Source organism: Macrobrachium rosenbergii, chromosome 3 (assembly GCF_040412425.1).
Source record: "Macrobrachium rosenbergii isolate ZJJX-2024 chromosome 3, ASM4041242v1, whole genome shotgun sequence".
NCBI classification, from domain to species: Eukaryota; Metazoa; Arthropoda; class Malacostraca; order Decapoda; family Palaemonidae; genus Macrobrachium; species Macrobrachium rosenbergii.
In genome coordinates, this window is record NC_089743.1 from 67,592,860 (window position 1) to 67,614,970 (window position 22,111).

Below are 22,111 nucleotides of genomic sequence, written 5' to 3' on the forward strand. Positions count from 1 at the left end.
TAAAGACTGCCATCATCATGCCCTTCGGGAGCTACACATTTTCCTATTCCACTTTCGGTCTCAGGAACCCAGGTGCCACTTTCCAGTGCCTATGGATACCATCTTGGGAGATCTGCCCTTCTGCATCTGCTACGTTGACGACATCTTCATTTTTTCCAGGTCCCCAGAGGAACACCTTTGCCACGTCCGCGCCGTCGTGAAACACCTGCAGGACAGTGGATTATTTGTCAGGTTCAAAAAGTGCATCTTCAGGAAGGAAAAAGTAGACTTCCTGGGCCACGAGATTTCCCCAATAGGAGTGCGCCCCACAACCTCTAAAGTAAAAGCTAAAGAAAATTTCCTGGAACCACAAACCATCAAGGCCCTTCAGGAGTTTCTTGGGATGATAAACTACTACCGGCGCTTCATCCCAGATGTCGCCCACATCATGTACCCCCTGACATCAATCCTGAAGGGGAAACCAAAAACACTAACATGGGAAGCTCCGCAACAGCAGTCATTCATCCAGACGAAAGGGACCCTCTCCAGTGCCACCACCTTAACTCACCACAACCGCGCCGCTGCCCTCAGTTTGACAATGGACACCAGCAACATTGCCTGTGGTGCAGTACTCGAGCAACAGGTGAACGACACACCCCAGGCCTTGGCCTTCTTCAGCTGCAAGTTTTCACCAGCGGAGACCCCCTACAGCGCCTTCAACAGAGAGCTGCTGGCTATCTACCAGGCTGTGAGGCACTTCAAGTACCTGCTGGAGGGAACTGAATTCACAATCCTAACAGACCACAAACCCTTGATTCATGCATTTGCAAAACGGGGATGCCTGGTCTGCAAGGCAACGGCGGCACCTGACCGCCATCTCCGCGTTTGGTTGCACCATGAACTACGTCCCTGGCAAGAAAAACCCAGTGGCCGACGCTCTGTCAAGAATAGAGATCAATTCCCTTCACCTCGGTATCGACTACGAAGACCTCGCGGGAGAACAAGCAGCAGATCCAGAGAAGGCGGACTACAGGACAACAGTGATGGCTCTCAAATGGGAAGACGTGCCCTTAGGAAACTTGGACACAACTCTCCTCTGTGACACCAGCACAGGCCACCCATGCCCCCTGGTACCCGCATCGAGGAGAAAACGAGTGTTTCGACATCGTCCACGGTCTCTCCCATCCATTGGGGCGCACAACGGCATGCCTCATGACTGACAAGTTCATCTGGCACATCATCAACAAGAACGTCCACCAGCGGGCAAGGAGCTGCATCCCGTGCCAGATGAGCAAAACATCCCGGCACACTGAATCTGGGATCGGCGATTTTCCCCAGCCTCGTCGGTGGTTCAGCCACATCCACATTGACGTCGTCGGCCCCTTCTGCAGTCAAGGGGAGCCAGATACCTCCTGATGATCATAGACCGCTCCACCTGCTGGCCTGAAGCAACCCCCATGGATGGAGCATCAACATCATCATGCACAGAGGCCCTCCTCTCCAGTTGGATAAGCCGTTTCGGAGTACCAGACAGTATCACTACGGACAGGGGACCTGCCTTCCTGTCAGAGCTTTGGGTCTCCTTGGCATGCCTGATGGGTACAACTCTACACAGCACAACGGCATACAACCCTGCAGTGAACGGCATGGTCGAGAGGGCGCACTGCTCTCTTAAAGCAGCAATCATGGCACGCTGCACCGACGAGAGGTGGAGGGAACAGCTGCCCTGGGTCCTGCTGGGTCTCCGCACCACACCGAAAACAAATGGTGACGCTTCCCCTGCTGAGAAAGTCTATGGGCAAACACTGGCTGTACCTGGAGAATTTTCCCGCGGTTAGCCAACAGCGCCAACACCCCACTCCCGAGGTTAAGGGAACTCGCACAGAGGTTCGTGCCCTGCCACAAGAACTTCACTGACAGAACCATCACCTACAGCCCACCCGCCTTACACTCCTGCACCTACATCTTCGTCAGGGGGCCCCACCGAGTCATCAGGCGGGCCAGCAAAGCATTCCCTCCTTGACATCCACGGGCGGGAGGACTGGATCACCATCGACAGACTGAAACCCGCATTCCTGTTAGACAGTGAAGTTTGCGAAGTAGGAGGCAGGCACCCCAGAGTTCCTCTGCAATACCTGCCTGCAGACGTACCCGCTTCCCCACCAAAGCAGGGCCTGGGGCGGCCCAGAAAACACATCCAGCTGTTCCCAGGTGTCAGCTCCACCTGACACCCACAGTTCTCCAGAAGCAGGGGCCCACTCCGACTGCCTCAGCGCCTCCATGATTAATGTTGATTTATCCAATAATTGCTCTTCTAATAATTGTCTTGTGGGGGGAGTATTTGTAAGGGCGACAAATTGCGCCCCTCTTTCCTTGTGTTTCTCTTTTCAGATGTACATTAATCACATCATATATTTTACCTGTCCTTATTTCAGATTCTTTGTGTACCTCATCTTATGCATCATTGTACAGCCTTTCTGCTGATATGTATATCTACCCTTTATATGCCATGTAATAAATGTTGTACATATTTTTATGCTTGCCAGAAAACACAAATCGTGTATGGACGCAGCGGGGGGCCTTGGGTCGCCCGCTACCTTTCTGACGGCTTTTTGTCTTATAAACACCTGTTGAGAATAATAAAGAACCAGTCTTTCACTCCTGACTTTTCTTGAAGCCTGACAGTGGGAGCTGTGGTGGGATTGTCTACCTTCCACTGATGTTTGTAGCTAAGAGATATAAACATAAATAGTTGTGTTTATATCTCAAAGGCAGAACTATCTTTTAGAATTGGCCCGCTGGATTTTTGGGGTGGGCTGATTCTGGAGATAGGACTCAAAGTATTATGTCTGGTTTGCCAATATTTTTAACTATATTGGGGTGATTGTATTGTTTTAATGCTCTGTCATATCAAACTGGTTTGCTGACACTTGAGCCTTTCTAATTGCAGGCGATGCCATTTCTTCAGGGTAGGGTAAGTAGTGGACATACGGGATTCAAATCTTTTTTGGTGCCACTAGTTGAGGATTGAACTTTGAGGCCAAGTAGTGCCCTTTCAAAATTTTTAGGCAGGATCCTTTTTTCTCCATAAATATCATAGCTGCCCTTGTAAAGAAAGGCAGTACTCCAGGACCCCTTTAAGACAACATAGCCCAGATCATGACTCTTGGACCTAACTTTGACAATGAACCAGATCAAAATCATAATGCTGAATGTGATTCAAGCTCCTGTATGGACACAGGAGCTAAAGCTAGCCTGAGTAAAGCTATTGGTAGTATTTGTGTGGATTATAGTAAGTTGAGTGAAGTGATAAGAATTGATGGAATCAGCAACAGGAAAGTGGTTGACATGAAGAATATTAAAATACTGAGTATCCTCAAGATTACAAAATTTCATTAGAAACTAATCATTTACATTACATAATAATTTTGAATAGCTTGGGAATATTTTAGAAACTAGAATGAGACTTGACCAAATTATTAAGTAAGAGACAAGATTTCTTTCAAAAGCCATGAGGAACCTTGTAAAACAAACTCTAGTACCAAAAATACTGCTAAAATGACTGGTGATCTTGCATAAAAAGTACTAAATAACTTTGATGTCTACCAGCCTGCAGACTTGATTAGGAAAAATGACTTGTAGCCTAATATCCTTAACCGGAAAAAGACCCAACCACCACAGTGGCTGACTGCAACAGTTAAAGGTGATGCTGGAAATTATTTTAAAATATCAAAATTCTTACATAAGAGAGTGGGTACAATCAAATCAGGAGTAATTTCTCACTTTGAAAAGAATTGTACTCATTCATGCAAAATCTATCATTCATGTAAAATCTATTCCCCAATCATATATGCTCTGCAATTTAAAGTCTAATTGCAATTCAAACCTCATCTAAACTTCAGCTATGGTAGGGAATGATATTTATAAGAGGCACTTACACGACATCAATGAAGAGGAGATAGTAGGCATGTTCCCAACGGAAGTATGGAAAAACACAAAGTCTCTAGGACATCTGTGATCATTCGCACTTTTGAGGGCCTAAATGTACTTTTATACATAAATTAAGAAAATTGGAGTAGAAGTCTGTCGTTTTAAACAGAAGTTGATGGAATGCTACAATTGTTTTAAGTATGGACACTGATCTTGAGTATTCATAAATGCATAACTCTGCAAGACATGTTCAGAACCTGATCGTGGAGACGAGACTCGAGGCTAAGTGCATAAATTTTAACTTGACCCATAAACTCACCTATCAAAACTGCCAACAGTATAAATGAGAAGAAACAGCTATCAGCAAATAGGACACAGAACACATAAATGTTGGGTATATTAAGAGAATAATGCCAAAGCTATGCTCAAGTAGTTAAATCAAGAGAAAATTTGCAATGAAAAACAAACATTCCTCCAAACTCTGTTCTTTTTCCAGGACAAATGGTTGGACTTTAAAAGAGAGCAATAATAAGATCAAGCAAGTGACATCAGAGAAATTTCAAATTCTGTGCAGGCTTCACTTTTTGTAGCCTTCTAGTGTTTCACTAAACTCATAATGTGAGCTTCTAAGCAGCACTTAACAAGCTTCACCATCTAACCAGTGTCATTTTGTACTCTTTCTCCGAGTTACAGTGCTATCTTGGTTGAACAAGTATCAATAAACTGTTCTCTGATGATAGTCTGCTAGGTCACTAAATTCTTTTCTTGATTCAGCCATGTCAATCCAGTTATTGGAATACTTTTGGAGCCTTGCTACAAACTGGTATGCAGTCTTACCTTATTCTGGATTAGTCTCATGAAATTTCATCCTAGAGCCTTTTTCAGTCAGATCAGATCTCTTCAAAAGACCTCTCTTTAGGCTGTCATAGTTTAGGTTTTATCAGAAGGTATACCATAAAAAAGCTGAAGGCCTTTACCCGTTAGTAATGGACTGACATGAACGGCCAACTTATCCCATGGCCAACCTTAGCTCTCTGCATACTTGTCATATTGTTCAATTAAAATGCATGTGTTATCATACTTGCCACTGAATTTGGATAATTTAGGTTTTGTGGTAGTTACAGTTGTATGCATGCTGCTTACTTGTCCCTCTGGAGTTCCATTACCATTTTCTGCGTTGAGTTATAACCCTTCAAGGACATGTGCACATACGTTATTTTTGTATTTTTCCTTCATAAGCTCTCTCTTTTGGTCTCTCGAAGTGCTTTTACTTGTATTTTCTCTTCATGAGCTCTCTGTTTCTCAGACTCTTCTCTTGCTGTCTGGCTTTCTTCATGGGCTAAGGTTTGCTGTTCATTAAAAATACCTTAACTCTTGGCATTCTAGTCATATATATTTAGTTAATACCAGCGGTTATCTCTGTTACTTCCATCATGAATTTTGTTTATCTTCAACAGAATTACAGTAAATCACACTGAAACACTTGTCAATTAAAAATCCTGACACAGTTGCTATTTCTCTCTCTCTCTCTCTCTCTCTCTATCTCTCTATATATATATATATATATATATATATATATATATATATATATATATATATATATATATATATATATATATATATATGAATATAAAAAGGCCCATAAAACACTATTTAAACGTTGGAACCATATGTTTGGGGCACTTGCTTCTGTGCCCCTGTTCACTGGTAGAATATGGACAGATGAAATGTTACAAGGGTATATATACAAAGCATATATAGGTGTGGCATTAAGTCTCCGATGGTATGCAGGTGACCGTTTCCTAAGAAGGAGGAGAATAACCAATTCCCTAGTGGTTTTTGGCCTCATTAAATCCCGTTTGGCTACGATTCTGGAGGTCATGTTCTCTGGGACACCTTCTTCAGAAGCGGTCTGAGGATTAAAGCGTTGATGTCGTCCGATTTCCAATGTCCTCCTGACAAGTTCATATTGTTGGTTTGATTGATGATAGCAGATTCCAGCATCTTTCTTTTGTATGGACAGCTACTTTTGAAAACCAGCTCCGCCCCCCTCCAGCTTATGGAATGGCCAGTATCTCTGATATGTAGGAAAATCCCTGAACTCTCCAAAGCATATCTTATCGACCTTTTGTGCTCTATTATTCTTTGCGAGAGCGATCTACCTGTCTCCCCTACGTAAATCTCACTACAGTTGCTGCACGGTATCTTGTAAACTCCGGCTTCTTCCCCTTTGTTATTTAAGTATACGTTAATGAGCGAGCTCCCGATGGATTTGGGAAAAAGCCGGATATATGTTATATATGCACACACACAGAATTATAGTATTGATTTCCGTGCTTATGGCAAGCACAATGACTTCTCACTCATTATAGACTTCTACTCAATACTCATACACCAAAATCACTGATATACTAATATGGAATTGGGAACAATTTTCAGTTTTGCTGAAGTACATGAAGAGATCACGAGAGATATGTCTGTATGAGGTGATAGGTGACCTGCAGGTTGCTATATTGTGTCAATCATGTGCAGGTACTTATATGTATATCAACAGCTCTAGCACATTGTCGTACAAATGCCATGCTACCATTAACAGAAATAAAATGGGAAAATCCCACAATTTACAAATTGATAGTACTGATCTTTGTCTAACATCAGTTTTGCTCCTTGCTTGGCTTTTACTTACTTACTGAATTGAGTTCTGGTCTTCATGATTTCCTGAGTGGTTTTCAATCGCTTGTTGTATATAAAGAACTCTGAACTGCTATATAGCTCTTTAAATTATATTTATATTTGCAAAATCCACCCGTGTTCGATAAATTGGCCCTATCATAGTTGAGGACGTTATACTGTCGGTGCAAGTGCGTTTCTTGCTGATTTTATGCCACTACCAGGTGGTTGTGTTTTAGCTAAAGTTGCTTCGTCTGATTTTTCCGAAAGTTTTTGAAAAAATTCTATATGCCTCTGGGAACAATTTATCAAATACCAAGTCTGGATCTAGATTCGGTGTTTCTAATTGCTTCTTTCGTTGATTTTGTCACTAATGTTTTTAAAGATGACAATTTATTGCAGTTTCTGAAGTAAAATGTAAATTTATATAGATATTCGGGTACATAATGTAATTCAGTTTTGGTGATGAGAGAAAAGTTAGGTGGCACGTTATTTGGCATGAGTTGTGTTTACCATTTCGACATGCCCCATTTCGACATGCCCTTTCTGGTTGTATGTATGCCTTTCGTCTGTTGTCTGAGTTTGTGAAATTTCTTAGATTTTAAATTAAGAATAAGACAAAACTGATCCCTTTGCCAGTAGAATGCTCCCTTACCACCTAGATAATGTAATGCATACATTTCCAGTACATAGATTTGCTTTTCACTAATAAGCCATTTCCCTAAGAGAGGGTGGTTCAGAGAAAAATAAGAGCAGTCGCCACCATATTCAACATTTTAATGTTGAATGTGGAATCATTTTAGGAATCATTATGGAAGCATTAACTAAGACTCCTTTGTTTCCAAATGTACAAATTAGGCAATGTGTCCCAGATTTTTTAATTGATCTCTTCTGTGGACTATTTTCGAAGTAATACTATATTTATGACACAATAAACAGTGTGGTAATTGCTACTTGAACGGTAACTACCATTTTCATTACACTGAATAGTGTAGCTCAGTTACTGTCTCATATAATCATGGTTTTGCTGCTCTAAATTTTTCCTCTATTTATGGCTGTGAGCAGTTAATAAACGAACCCACAACCCACACATTAATTGGGCAGTTGTCTTCACCTTGTATTCGCAGACGCAACAGGGATTGCATCTGGTGGAGTATGATGCTGTTGGGTTCATCTAATCATCGTTTGATCACGGTTAATGTGGAGATTGTTTAGGTTGTTCGCGATGTTATCTTTTCAAGAAGGGTATACTTGATATCCCAGGCCAATTGGGATGGTTAGAATGGTTAAACGATCGCCTTAAGACCAGTTTCGAGAAGAGAAATCCCTCTGAAATCCTCAAATTTTTTCTTAAAGATAAACCATGGTTCAGTGCTGCATGTAAACTTTCCTACCACGAAAAACAAGGAACCTATCGTTTATGGAGGAACAATCAGTCAGAATTTCTGTGGTGTAATTTTATTGAGTTTAGCAATAAAGCTCAGGTAGTCTATGAGGGAGCAGAGAGAGCTTATAATGAGGGTGTGAAGGAGATCTTGCTCTCCAGTAGTGATGCCCGTAAGTGGTGTCTACCTTCAAGTCATCACTCTGACTTAAAGTATACCTTATTTTTTACTAGACCACTGAGCTGATTAACAGCTCTCTAGGGCTGGCCCGAAGGATTAGACTTATTTTACGTGGCTAAGAACCAATTGGTTACTTAGCAGCGGGACCTACAGCGTATTGTGGAATCCGAACCACATTATAGCGAGAAATGAATTTCTGTCACCAAAAATAAATTCCTCTAATTCATCATTAACCGGCTGGAGACCCGAACTCGGGCCTAGCGAGTGCTAGCCCACAACTCTATCGACTTGCCTAACGAGGAACTATCACTCTGAGTTAATTCAAGCATGCCTCCCCTTATAGCAGCTGATGGAAATGCTGTATATTACCCTAAACAGAAGTCAGAACTTTTGGCACAAGTCTTTGTGAGCAAACAGTGTGGTGAGTCCTTGGTGTTGCCTTGGTCATGCTCTCCAGAACCTAAGTTATGTTCAGTGGCCTTCAGGTCAGAGAACTCGAAAGTTCGCTTCTGGATCTCTACAGGTACAGTGGCGTAGACCCTAATAGTTTCTAAGCCATCTTTTTTAAAGAGACTGCTAATTTTAGTGCTTCAGTGATTGCTGCTATTTTCAGAAGATTCGTTGGACTTGCAAGTTTTCCTTCTGTTTGAATATAAGCCGATTTCAATTACACCTGTTTTATCTATCTTTTTTTAGAAGCTGTTCTCTAGGTGTCTTTGTAGGTTTATTGACGATGATAACCTGCTACAATCGCGATGCACTCTTGTCAGTATCTGCCGTCTTGAAGAGTGCTGTTGATGAGGGTGTAGAGGCATAGATGGTAGGTCTAGATTTTATTGCAGCCTTTGACCGTATTAATCACGAAGCACTTATCTACAAGTTAAGATTATTTGGGATTGGTGGATCTTATATTAATATTTTGAATGAATTTTTTGATAGGCAGAACCCAAAGGGTTTGCGTTGATGGTCAGTATAGTAGATTTAATGTCATTTCAGGGTGTTGTTCTTGGGCATTTGCTATTTATTCTCTATACTAGTGACATTTGACAAGGTCTGGAGAACAAACTGATTGCATATGCCGATGATGCTACTCTTCCAGCTGTTGTTCCTTCTCTGTGCCGTAGGTCTGTGGTTGCAAAATCCTTGATTGGAGTTCTGGCATGTATTCATGAGTGGAGTAGGCTTTGATTCATGAAGCTTAACCCTTCCAAATCTCAAATTATGATAGTTAGTTAATCCAAACCGCTTTTACCTTTGCATCTTGATTTAAATTTAAATGGTATGGTTTTAAATTTCAGTGATTCTTTGAAGATCTTAGGGGTAACTTTTGATAAGAAATTGATTTTTAGAAGCATAAATGTAATGTTGCATCATCAGTTTCTCAAAAAGTTAGTATTCTGCAGAAATGTTTTAGAATGTTCAGGGATGAAGCTATTATATCTTATTTTCGTAGGTACAGTACATTACAGTGTTACATATACTGTAAGTCATTGGGAGACTACAAAAACTTCACAAGAGTGCAGTCGTTAGTTATTTTCAGATTTTCAACTTCTAACTTCCAATGAGTGAATTCTTGGAGAGTTTCATTTCTTCTTTCAAGTTTCGAGATAACTGTAGTTCTCAAGATAAATCTATGAATTTGCTGTTTTCTGCTAGTAAATACTTGGCAGCTCCATTTCCTTCATCTTTATTTACATTTTTCCATTATGTATCTAAGGGATACATCTTAGCATTACGTTTCTTCAAGTGCAATTATTCCTTGTCTTCTCTGTGTCAAAGAAATAAAATAGTTTTTGTAGTTAAATTTACCTTCTTTAGTAGTTTCCCTTTACTGAAGCTTCATCTTATTTCTATATCATTCTCCCTGGTCATTCTGGTTAGGTAATCTTCGCTCCGCGCAGTTAGTGAATATTTTTGTCTCCAAGAAATAACTTGCTATTCTATTCTACCTAATTAAATGTTTGATGGTGCATTCATGATTTTTAACCTTTTGCACTCTTCTTGACTTTAAAAATTAACATTTTTATCTTTTTTTTTCAGGTTTCGTCTCTACAGGTAGGTACGTTATACCATAGTGCCTTTGGAGTAATTTATTTGATGATGTTTAAAGGTAATCAGATTTTAATTAGAATTAATGATTGTCACTGGATCAGTTCTGAGACCTAGCAGTTGTCTTAAAATTTGTGATTAAAATCAATATTACAATGAGAAACATTCTTTTAATTTCTGATGCAGTTTGTTAAATTTAATCAAGAATATTCTTTGGTTTCGATCTAAAATAATCTTTGGCTAGGAAGTAATTCTATGTAAAGGTTATGTGCCTGAATTATTGTGTGGAAAATTAGTCCGAACCGTATCAACGCTTTCGTGTTCCGGGCCAGTGTACAAGAGAGTTATTGTTACAATGAACCTAAATGACCCCTTGTTAAGGAAAGGAGTTCGCATGGTACATTAAATTTTTTGTTTTTCATGTTGATTTAACATACGCACGCAGACAAATTATTGGCTTTGCGTGATGGGAATTAATATTCTGTTGAGACCTAAGGTGAATATTTTTCACACCTTCTTTTCCTGAATTATTTTATGTAATAAATACAGCTTATATGATTTGTATTGCATGCATATTTTTTTTTTAAATATGTATCTTGCACATAAAAGTCTATGTACCATTGCTTGATAGTGATTGATCGTATCGTGTAGGAATTTCAGATTCCAATGACACTTGGTGCAACGCGCTGGCTATCTAGAACGATACTAACATGGAGTCATTGTAGCATTTCTCTTTTACATAGAAACGCAATTGCGTTTTGCAAGAAAATCTCTGCGATTTGATCATTTGCTCCTCGTCAAATGGAAAAAACAGCATGCTATGTGAAGTGAGAATTATTATGGTTTAAATGTAGGTCATGATAATATTCGTGTTTAATTGCAGTGTATTCCCTTCAGTACGACAGTACCATCATTGGGTTATTTTTAATATTTGCACCTTTTTTTAGAGTCCAGGGAAGAATTATGCTTTTATTTTCGAAATATGCAAGGTGTGGTCTATACGGTAGTAATGAACATTATCCTGCTTGTTAAATCTTTCAAACTTCGCGTATAGTTTATATTAGAATTACTGATATATCGTTCGCTAAGGCTGTTCCAGCAGACGATTGTTGACTTGCCTTTTAAGTTCTTAGTTTTATTTTGAGAATTACGATCGCCATGTACTGCCTGGAATTCTTTGAGCATAGGGGAATTCGTACATCTATAATTATTCGTTATCAAGAAAGTATCATATATCACTTAGTGGCTTAGGACCTGCTCGGTAGAAATCTACGCCAATGATCCTTGCAATCTGCCTCCAAAGGGGCCTGCTGATCTAAGCCGACCTGCAGTGTACCATACGGCAGAAAATGCCTTTCTAAAAGCAAAATCCCTCTCAGAAAAAATTGAGGAAGCACAAGAGAAATTTTCACAGATCTGGGACGTGATCAAAGGATTGCAGGAATCACTCGACAGTCTTAAAACTATGGAGACAAATAACAATCTTTCACGGATCTGAGATGCGATCAAAGGAGTGCAGGAATCATTAGACAATCGCACAGCAAGCCACCAGACTCCTTTGAATGAGGCATCTATCACTTCCTCGCCTCCCAGCAACACGAGAGAAGTGAGGGTGCGACGCGAAGTCGAGTTGGCCATGCCCTCCCATGAGGGAATTGCCCCTCTCTCCCTCGGATGAAGCGCCCACATCACCTGTAGACCTGTCGGAGAGGACCGACGAACCCCCAACCTCCCCTCCCTTCCCAGTGCCTCCGGTGGAAGATAGATCCTCAGCGACGATCACCAGCCCTCGTGAGTCCTCCGACCCTCTCTCTCTCTCTCTCTCCCCCCCAACCCCCACCAACCCCGTCGTGGATGAAGATGTGATTGATCGTGAGAGGAGTGGGGCTGGCAGACACAAACAAGTAGAAAAAGAAAAGAACATCTCGAGTGTCCACTGGACCATAGCCCATCATTCGTGAATCACCTCGCCCGAAACCTGAGAGGAGATGTTACGTCATGATTCACAATTTACGGTCATCGGTGAAGCTAGACGCCATAGTAGAGAGAGTCAAGTTTCTCAAGGGCTCCGACCCCCTTATCTCCCACGAACTCCCATGCAAAATTAAACATAAAGTGGCCTACAGGATTACCTGCCTATTTCACTACCTCGATGTTCTTAGAGGCGAGAATTTCGGTCCTAACATAAAAGTCTCAAGATACAACCTAATCCGGGTCCAACCTCCCCAAGGGGAACTTACTGACACCCCAAGTAGGGGTTCAGGCGCAGACTTGCCTTCTACCACAAGTGCCAGCCATCCTCCCAAGCCGAGTGAATGCCACCCTCGATGGCCAATCCCCCATCCACACAAATAATCAACTCATTCATTTCCCATCTTCGTGAGCTGCCATGGATACACTAAATATAATCACTTGGAATATTTTTGGCCTCAAGCGGAACATTCCTTCCTTAAATATGTTCTGCAAAAACTTCAAAGGCATCATTGCATTGCAAGAAACGCTCCGCTGTCCTCATGACCTTGCCATCTGCGATTCAGTGCATGAAGACTTCCTAGAGCTTTCTCGACCTCATCGATGCAAGTTACAGATCGCATCGTAGCCGGTCGCCTGAAAGGGGCCCTTTCTTTCCTGTGGCACAAATCTCTAGACAATATGGTGAATGTGTTGACCTATAGGAGTGATAGATTGCTGGGGCTTCAAGTGATAGTGGTGGCATCTAAGATCCTAATAATTAATGTTTATATGCCCTGGGCAAAGAACGATAATTTTGATCAGTACTGCATGATCTTAAGTGAGTTACACAGCATTATTCACGATTCTACTGCTGATCATATTTGTATAATTGGGGACCTTAATTCTCACCCCACAAAGCAGTTTTATAATCACGCCCTCCGAATTAGGGATGTAATGCTCCTCCCTCCCTCCCTCCTGTACCAATGTGCAGAAGAACGGACACAGTTACAACCTCCTGGCTGGACCACTGCATTACGTCCCATCAACTTCATGACTCTATTGTGACCTGCAACATTTGCTACGATCTTGCAATGGGCTATGATCACATCCCCTTACAGGTGTCATTCAGTACTCCATCCCTCCCTACCGTGTACCCCCTAGTGATCGCCCACCAACTGTTAACTGGGATTTTAAAAACCAACAAAAAACCAGATCCTTCGGGGAAACCACGGAAACCAGGCTGCGGTCAATAGCCCAACCGGCAGACGCCTTACTGTGCACTAACCCAAATGTAGAAACGATCATCACAGGAGAGATCTGAAAGAATTCTATTCGAATATAATTTCCGCTATGCTTGCCTCCGGCAGGGATACTTTGCCTTACACCTTTTGGCACTTGTGATGCATGGCACTTCAGGAGATGCTCCATAGGAATGTACTTGGGACTCTACATATCATCCCCTTCATGTCCTTTTCTGCTGGGTCGAGTAGTAGACACAAGAGATCGTTCTTCATTAGTTCCACTGCTTGCTGGTCCTTTGGAGATATCGTGAGTTCCCCTCTCAGATTTGGTCTGGCTTTAATATTTGCGCCAGAGTACCTTTTTTCGAGTGCCAGTACAGCTGCGTAGGATGTCTGGCCCTGTTCTGTCACTGCTTTAGACTTAGGTAGCACTGGAAACTCACTGACAGAGCTTATGTTCGGCACTGCTGGATGTGTGATGTTGCTGTTGTTTGCAAAGGAGACGGCAACATCGGTAAGGTCAGAGGATGATCTGGTCTTTCCTCTTTTCTCCATAACAGTCGTGAATCCTTCGTCGTGTTCTTCAGAAGAAAGGTCCTCTTGAGGGGTGCCTGAAGAGGGGGGGTTGTCTCTTGGACGCCATCGCCATGGCAGCACCTGACGTACAGTGATAAGAAAAAACAATACAAGGCAGCCTGATGAGCAAACTGCCGAAAAAAAGCACTTAAAAGTCCTGAAATAACAACGAAATTGTTATTACGCAAGACGAATTTATTCAGACAACAAACAGACAGGTCAATAACTCTTGCGGGCGGAAATGTAGTGCCTGACACCAGGCGAACGGAAACAGAGGTCACCACACATTCATTTATGTTTGTTGACAGATGAATATATACATATAAATTGATATACAAGGTAGGACTGAAGCTGTGGTACATATGGCTGAAATGCTGACATTGTAATGCATACGGTGACAATAATACAATTGATCTGACAATAATGTGAACGAAGATGTGTATAAAAGATGTGTGGCGTTTGCTGTGTTTCTTATGTCAGCACGTTTTGCGCGCGGAGATGATGGTGCGAGGAGATTAGCGAGTCAGGTGAGAGGACAGTGTGCGGGGTCCAAGTGGGACAATGCAATGTAAATTATCGAAATATGTTCAGGATATTTGTCTTTTATAAAATCAGTATGTTAAACGCTTATACATTTAATGCAGTATTTATTAATTCTTGATTTGTCGAGTTTATTGACCTGTAGTTTTATATTTGTCATGAGCTTAGTATTGGGATTCAGATTGCATAATCCATATTTTTATTAAAGTAAAAAAGTATTTGTAGTCATATGATAATCTTAATTCCGTTATGTTAAAATTGGGTTTCAAACTTCACATTAATTCTTTATTTCCCTGTTAAATTCTTTCTATCATTAACGTGATTCATAACGATATGCTCCAAAATTTCAAATGATATTCTTGAAAAAGCATGATGAACAGTCAGTTGACATCACTTTTTGTGGAGTTTATCAAAAAATAAGATTTCAGAGCTGTTAATTGGTCACTTAAATTCATTCTGAATAGCTTTCATTTCTTTACGGTATCATCAATATGAATTCCATAAAAGTGTGAAAATTTCAATAATTTAAAAATTTATTTCCGTTTAAAAGAATACAGGTTTTGTAATATCGTTCGATCGCCGAAATCAAAAAACAAAATTAGAAAGCTTTTTTTATTGACGGTTAATCCTGGATTAATCTTAGGGCATTTAATATTTCAGTTCAAGTATAGTTATATATGGTTCGCTTAGGGTAAAGCAAGGAACTTGATTCTGAAAATCTGCTAGAAGAAACAGACATTCACAACCAAATTCAACTAGCTAGATCTCTTTTCCACTTTAGCTGATAGCGTTCATTCGCGTAATGACTCTCAGTTTCAATTCAAAGTAACTGAAATTCAGGTTCTAAAGGATTCCCCTATTCATGAGGGTTAAAGAATGAGGCTCTTATATTGATGAAGAATTCGATAGCTTCTGTTAAGCAGAAGCAGCCAAGAGATCAATGGAAGACACAACATTCGTACAAAAGCCTGTAGTTCCCTATGAAATTTTAAGATGAGAGAGAATTTAAGTAATTATATTGATCATTAAACTTTCATATATTGAAATACAACTTAGGTGTTTAATAGGGTACATTTTATATTCCTGTCTATCTTCATATTGTCATGTGCTTTTTGTTCCTAATTTCGTGTGCATCAAGCCAGTTTAATTCTCGTATAGTTATTATTTTGAAGCATAATAATCTTACTGGTCTTATGTTTAGGTGTTTTACACCATTTTTTTTTGTTTTTTGAAGTGACTTTGCCGAGACTTGGTTTAATTTGCCTGATTTATCTTCCAGGTTTGTAAAGTGTAAGTTTCGCCCTATTAAAGTGTTGTTTTTTAAGAGGCTCTCGCTAAGGAAAGAGGATCAAGTAATTTGTTTAAATTTCAGGTATATAAAACATGAAGAAATATTAGTCTTAATAATTTAGGATTTTTTCAGTACTTGTCTTGAACAAATTTTCTAGAAATGAAAACGTGAGATTAAACATGAAACGGAATAACGCTGGTTCTGACTGCAATTGTAGTGCCATTACTTCTGTAAGAGTTTGTGCAGCAGCAGTTAGCGAATTTAATTAAGATTGTATTAAAATTCCACTCAGAGATCACAGTTGTTCTTTTTATGGAGAAAAGGTGGAGGAGAAGAGGACAATGGGAAAGTGTATGAAAAGTACAAGGGACATTATAATATATATTATATGACCCGCCATTTAATAACATTTATCAACTGCCGTACACGACTGGGGATCCATTATTCAAGAATTACATATGCCACAAGCACCAAATCGCATATTGCATGCAAACCCCATAACTTCTCTTTCCTCATGTCAGTGAGAAGGCCTCCTTTCCTCTTGTCAGGAAGCACCCACTAGTTCTTAGGACTAGCCACCCACGAGTGTACGCCCAAGGGTTTCCGTTTCCATATTTCCACTAATCTGAGGCACTGCCAACCAATTAAGCTACTGAAGCACTTACCCTTTCTTCTTTCTCTCTTACTCCTTACTTACCTTCTGCCTTAGGCAGCGTGCCCTTTCTTTCAGCGGAGTTTGGTTGCACTGACCTTTTAGTGTTGCTCCCCAGAGCACACCAGCACCACAGTGCCACCAAATCAAAGTAATCACTTATAAGCCACTGCACCTGTACCTGAGATACAGAGTGCCACCAACAGTGTATCCGCCCATAAGGACCGCAGCACCTTCAGGATCACTCCCATTTCTCAAGTGTTTCAGATAATGACAGTGTTGAAATTATTGATAATTCTTCATATGAATGCATCATTATATCATCTGACGAACAAGACGACGAAGAAAAATCAAGTATCATACATATCAATAGTGATTCTGATGAAACTTATTGTGAGGAGCTACAAGATGGTGATTCTGTATCTCAGTCAGTCATTGTTAAAATATTATCCATACAACTAATATTGAAGTCAACCTTGGGGACAAACAATTTTCATGTATAACTTTTTACTTATAAAACAAGATAATAGTGGAATTTTGTAATACCTGTAATAGAAAATAGTGTTAACAATAAAGCCTTTATTCTCATACACTGTAACTGATTCATGAGTGCGGAATCAGCGGCAACAGATTTCCATACCATGCGAACATCATTTTGCGAACCCAATGGTAAGCCTGTTTACTTCGAATCATGTTTTGAGTAAGGTAACCTGAACAAAGATGACAGAGAAGATAACGGAAAGATCATATCAACTATATAAATGTTTTGTTTGGATATTTTCAAATCAACACACTTTGATTTAGTGTAAAACAAAGTATGAATGTGACAGTTTCAAATAAAAATGTGCTTATGCACAAATAAATTTGTAATTATTGAAAAAAAACAAACATTAGCAAATGTCGAGCCTTGCAACAACCTGCCAATCGCTCGCCTCCCCACCCCCACTCCTTCCCTCCCAATCCGCAACCCTCGTTGAATTCCCACTACAACCGCCTCGGCTCAGCCATAGGTTAATACTTCGTCCAACCTCCATTTGCTGCTATAACTGCTTGCAGTCTGTCAAGCATGGACTCTACCAGATTGCTGCAAATGTTTGGCCGGTTTCTGATACCCTCCCACCCGATATGTGCGTGTCTCCTCACTGCTTCCCTTGTTTTCTCCTCTACATTCCATTCCTGAACCATAAGTGCCCAGTTCAATAGTCTAATTTCTAGATGCATCTCAAACCAAAGCATGACTGCCCTACTAGTGTGAATTGGACTGCGGTCTTGCACTAGAGATGCATACTGTAGGTTCTGGTTCCGAGATGGCATATGCTCTCACCGATGGCAACAGGGATGTCTCGAGAATATTGATATACTGTTCTGCTGCCATATATCATTCAATGTTTGTTAGTTCACCAACACCTCCCCACCACATCCATCCATGCATACTTGTTGTCACACGACCGCTTCTCGACATTTCTTGGATGTGTCTCTGAGTGTATCAAGTGTTGCGGATTCGCCAACACTGCCGACCGACTGCTGTGACAGACGTGAAACTTGTCTCATCGGTGAAAATGACACGCCTTAAAAAATCGAGTCCCACATCCGCATACGCCTCGGCAAATCTTTGGTGAGCTTCTCTGTGGGCATCGGTTAAGGTTTCCTTCCGTGCAGGGATGAAACAATGTTGGCCAGTCTCCCTTTGTTGTTATTGGGTGACACTGAACTAGTGCGTCCCATGTTATGCTTACTGCAGTTTTGAGTGGTGCTCTCTCTGATTTCCTTTGTATGCGGCCATCTTCCTCAGGTGTGGTGACTCTTGGCCCTCCTGGTCTAGGCCTGGTGAGCACGTGACCCTCCTCCTCCTCATGTCTTCACAGCCAACGCCTAACCTTATCTCTGGAGATACCGAAATGCCACTTATCTGCCGTATCCCCTTCCCTGCCTCGTGATAGCCAATAATCCTGCCTCGCTCTGTTATCACATCGGGTCGATTGGCTCTAGTCCTCGGTGGCCTTAAACGACGTGGCTGAACCTCCATATATGTAATAATAACACGATGATGAGATTTATGAAACAGCATAAAAATATAGGGAATCCATTCAACTATATAGACACTGCTGCAATGATATCATGAGGGTTTGTTAGGGGGATAATGACTGGTTAAAGTTAATTATTATCAATTATCTATGATAAAAAAAAGGCGCAAGATTCAGTCAACCTTATATGATAATGTATTCTAGTGTATGGTGGATCATGTATGTCCTGATATGTATACACGCGCATATGTATATACATATTTCAAGAGTATTTTAACGTGATATAAATGATGATAAGCGAATGACAGTGTTTTGTTTTTCAAAGAATGTAATAATGACGTAATACATTGCTAAGGTCTACCAAAACTGTCTCGCGTTTGTGCCTTGAAGACACCCAGTACATAACAGAATGGCGTATTAATGAGTGACTGCTGTACATTCGAATAATTGCAGATGGTCAATGATAAGCAGAGATTAGTGGGAGAGGCATCCGGGTGATATGATAACGAGAAAGCCAGCTCTCTTGACTGTACCCTACAGGACTAAACGAATGCTTGGACTGTTAATAAGGACATGATACCGCTATTCACAGTTTTTTGAAGAAGTCCCCCTAATAATGATAATAATTGAATACCTCTCACCTGCAACTTTCTTGGCCTTTGGGATGTTTCTGCAGCCTAATATCAATCGCGCTCCTTTTCTTGCAAAATCTCTCGCTCTCCCCTTTCCAATGCCTGAGAAATGAGACGAGTTTCTCGGAAGTATCATATCTCTCTCTCTCTCTCTCTCTCTCTCTCTCTCTCTCTCTCTCTCTCTCTGCTCGTTTCTCAATGAATGGGCATGTATACGCGTTTGGAACCCCATAAAACAAGCTGAAATACTGCTAACATTACATTGCTTCAAGAGTGAGATACTACAAAACATTATTATTTACGCGTGACATAGATTAAGGTGAAATACAAATACCTGAGATTTCATTAAAGAAATTATATTTATATATATGCATTTATATGTACATACATATATCTATCTATCTATCTATCTATCTATCTATCACACACACACACACACACACACACACACACACACACACATATATATATATATATATATATATATATATATATATATATATATATATATATATATATATATATATATATATATATATATATACATAAATGTATAAAACATTTGGGAGTAAAAATTTCGGGTACTGGCAGAATGAGATAAGAACTGAGTTCCATAATAGGTGAGTGGGGTGTCTGGAAGCCTAGGTTGGAATGTATGAAGGGACTGTTGAACCAACTCCTCTGTGGCTAAAGTGAGGATGTTGAAAATACAAAAAAAAGCTGACCTGCTGACTTGGTATTTGTTGTATAGTAGGCAGGTTGCTGCTGTAATCTGTGTCGTTTTCTAGAATCAGGTTTAATACTACTCAGCTTGCTAGGAGTTTTATCTTGGCCTCAACTAAAATGTGGAATAGTTTGCCCAGTGCAGTTGTGGAATGTTCTGATCTTCAAATATTTAAGTAAGGAGCAAATTCATTCCTACTTTCTGGTGACATCTCCTGAATTTCGGTGTAATGTTTTTATTGCTAATTCCAACATATTCATTAATTTATTTATCATCTTTTACCATACTTTGTGTGTGTCTCACTCTCTGCAGGCTGATTACTCTTTGAAGCCCTCTTGGGTTTGTAGTCTGTTGAAACTGTCCATAAGTATTTTCAGCTGAGGATTTAAAGAAGAAAGAAAGAAAGATTGAAAAGGGTGGTAAAAGGGTTAGTGTAATTGAAATGAGGACCAGACACAATTGTAAAGTACTGGTAGGAAGGAAGAGAGGAAGACCTTGATAGGGATAATAGATGGAGTGAAAGTGGTATTCGAAAGAAAGGGGCCAGAGTATGCAGGATATGAGAGAGAGAGTATGTGTGCGATAGAAATGAAAAGTACCATAAATGAAGATATGAACCTTCTGTGTAAATGTATGAAGCCGTTAGTGTCTTGGACATTTTTCTTCCCACGGAATTCTTTCACGATCCAGCAGTTTTAAGCTACAAATGTGGTTTAATATCCAATTCGCTCTACCCCGGAAATAATACCGAAGGGGTATTATAACTGATAAGTGACTCGTCACCTGGCAGGCTGAAAACACTCATAAATCATTTTAATTCCCTTTGGGTATTATTTCCGAGGTAGAGCGAATTGGATGTGAAACGACATTTATTCCTTAATGTTAGTGATACGATAAAATATGATAAAAATTCAATGATAAATATATATATGTATATGTGTATATGTACATATATATATATATATATATATATATATATATATATATATATATATATATATATATATATATATGTATATGTATATATATACACATGCATTTATATGTATGTATGTATATATATATATATATATATATATATATATATTATATATACATATATACATATCTATATATATATTATATATATGCATATATATATATATATATATATATATATATATATATATATATATATATATATATATATATCTATATATCTATATTATTTATATCTATATACAAATATGTACTATATATATATATATATATATATATATATATATATATATATATATATATACATACATACATACAGTATATACATACATACAAATATACATAAATATAATGTATATATATATATATATATATATATATATATATATATATATATATATATATATATATATATATATATATATATATATATATCTACAGGGTGTTTCGAAATTAGAGCCCCCGCCCCCTCTACAGCATAAACTAAAATTGATATGGACAAAAACAAAAATAATTCAGAACAGATGTTTATTTACGTTTCTCTCTGAGTATTTAATATTTTGTGTGGCCTCCATCTGCCTGTACCACAGCCTGCATTCTTGAGGGGTATGATTTCAGCAAATCGCAAAAAAGCTGAGACTCAAACTCCATTTCCCTGAGCACTTCAGTCACCTCTCTTCGCAGGTCGTTGAGGCTTGGTATACCATCATAGTTCATTGTGCGCACTTCAACACGATCCTTTAAGATACTACCAATGTTTTCACACACATTAAGGTCAGGGGAGCTACCTGGAAATTAACTTGACGAGAAGAAATCGATACCACTGTTTCGAAGCAGCTCCTGTCTGAAGAGCCTTGAAACATGGTGTTATCTTTAGCAGATAACACATTTTCAGGATTTTTGAGGAAAGGAAATACTCCACCAGTAAGCACAGTTTCTCTGAAGTATTCGTCATTCCATGACTGTCCTTTTTCTTTGATGATCCACATTAACCATTTGGCTGTGAAACAGAAAAATTCCCAAACATTCAGGAAATTTCACAACTTGGCGATAGCACACATCATCACAGATATCATCCAACTTTGCAGCCCAAATAATGTCATTTTTATGATTTTGCTTCCTGGCTGTGTAAATGAAGAATTCATGTGATGCGGCAACATGGAGAAAGTCAGCTTCATCCCAATCTTTAAGAAATGAACCACAAAACCATGCATGGTCTTTTCGCTGTTGCTGAGTGATGTTGGCACTTCTTTCCCCTTTTTGTTTCTAGTTCAAGTGCCAATTTACGTAAAGACTTTCTTGGCCTA

The 22,111-nt window shown here is 39.6% G+C and overlaps 1 long non-coding RNA gene and 1 pseudogene across 1 annotated transcript in view; one reads left to right on the plus strand and one right to left on the minus strand.

Moving 5' to 3' along the window:
- Nucleotides 1–22,111, plus strand: part of LOC136828656 (uncharacterized) — a 180,983-nt gene that overhangs the window by 75,265 nt on the left and 83,607 nt on the right. Inside the window, exon 2 of the long non-coding RNA XR_010850169.1 lies at nucleotides 10,185–10,199. This is a non-coding gene — a long non-coding RNA (uncharacterized lncRNA). The remainder of the gene's footprint in view (nucleotides 1–10,184; nucleotides 10,200–22,111) is intronic.
- On the minus strand, nucleotides 17,887–18,472 carry LOC136828257 (uncharacterized; annotated as a pseudogene).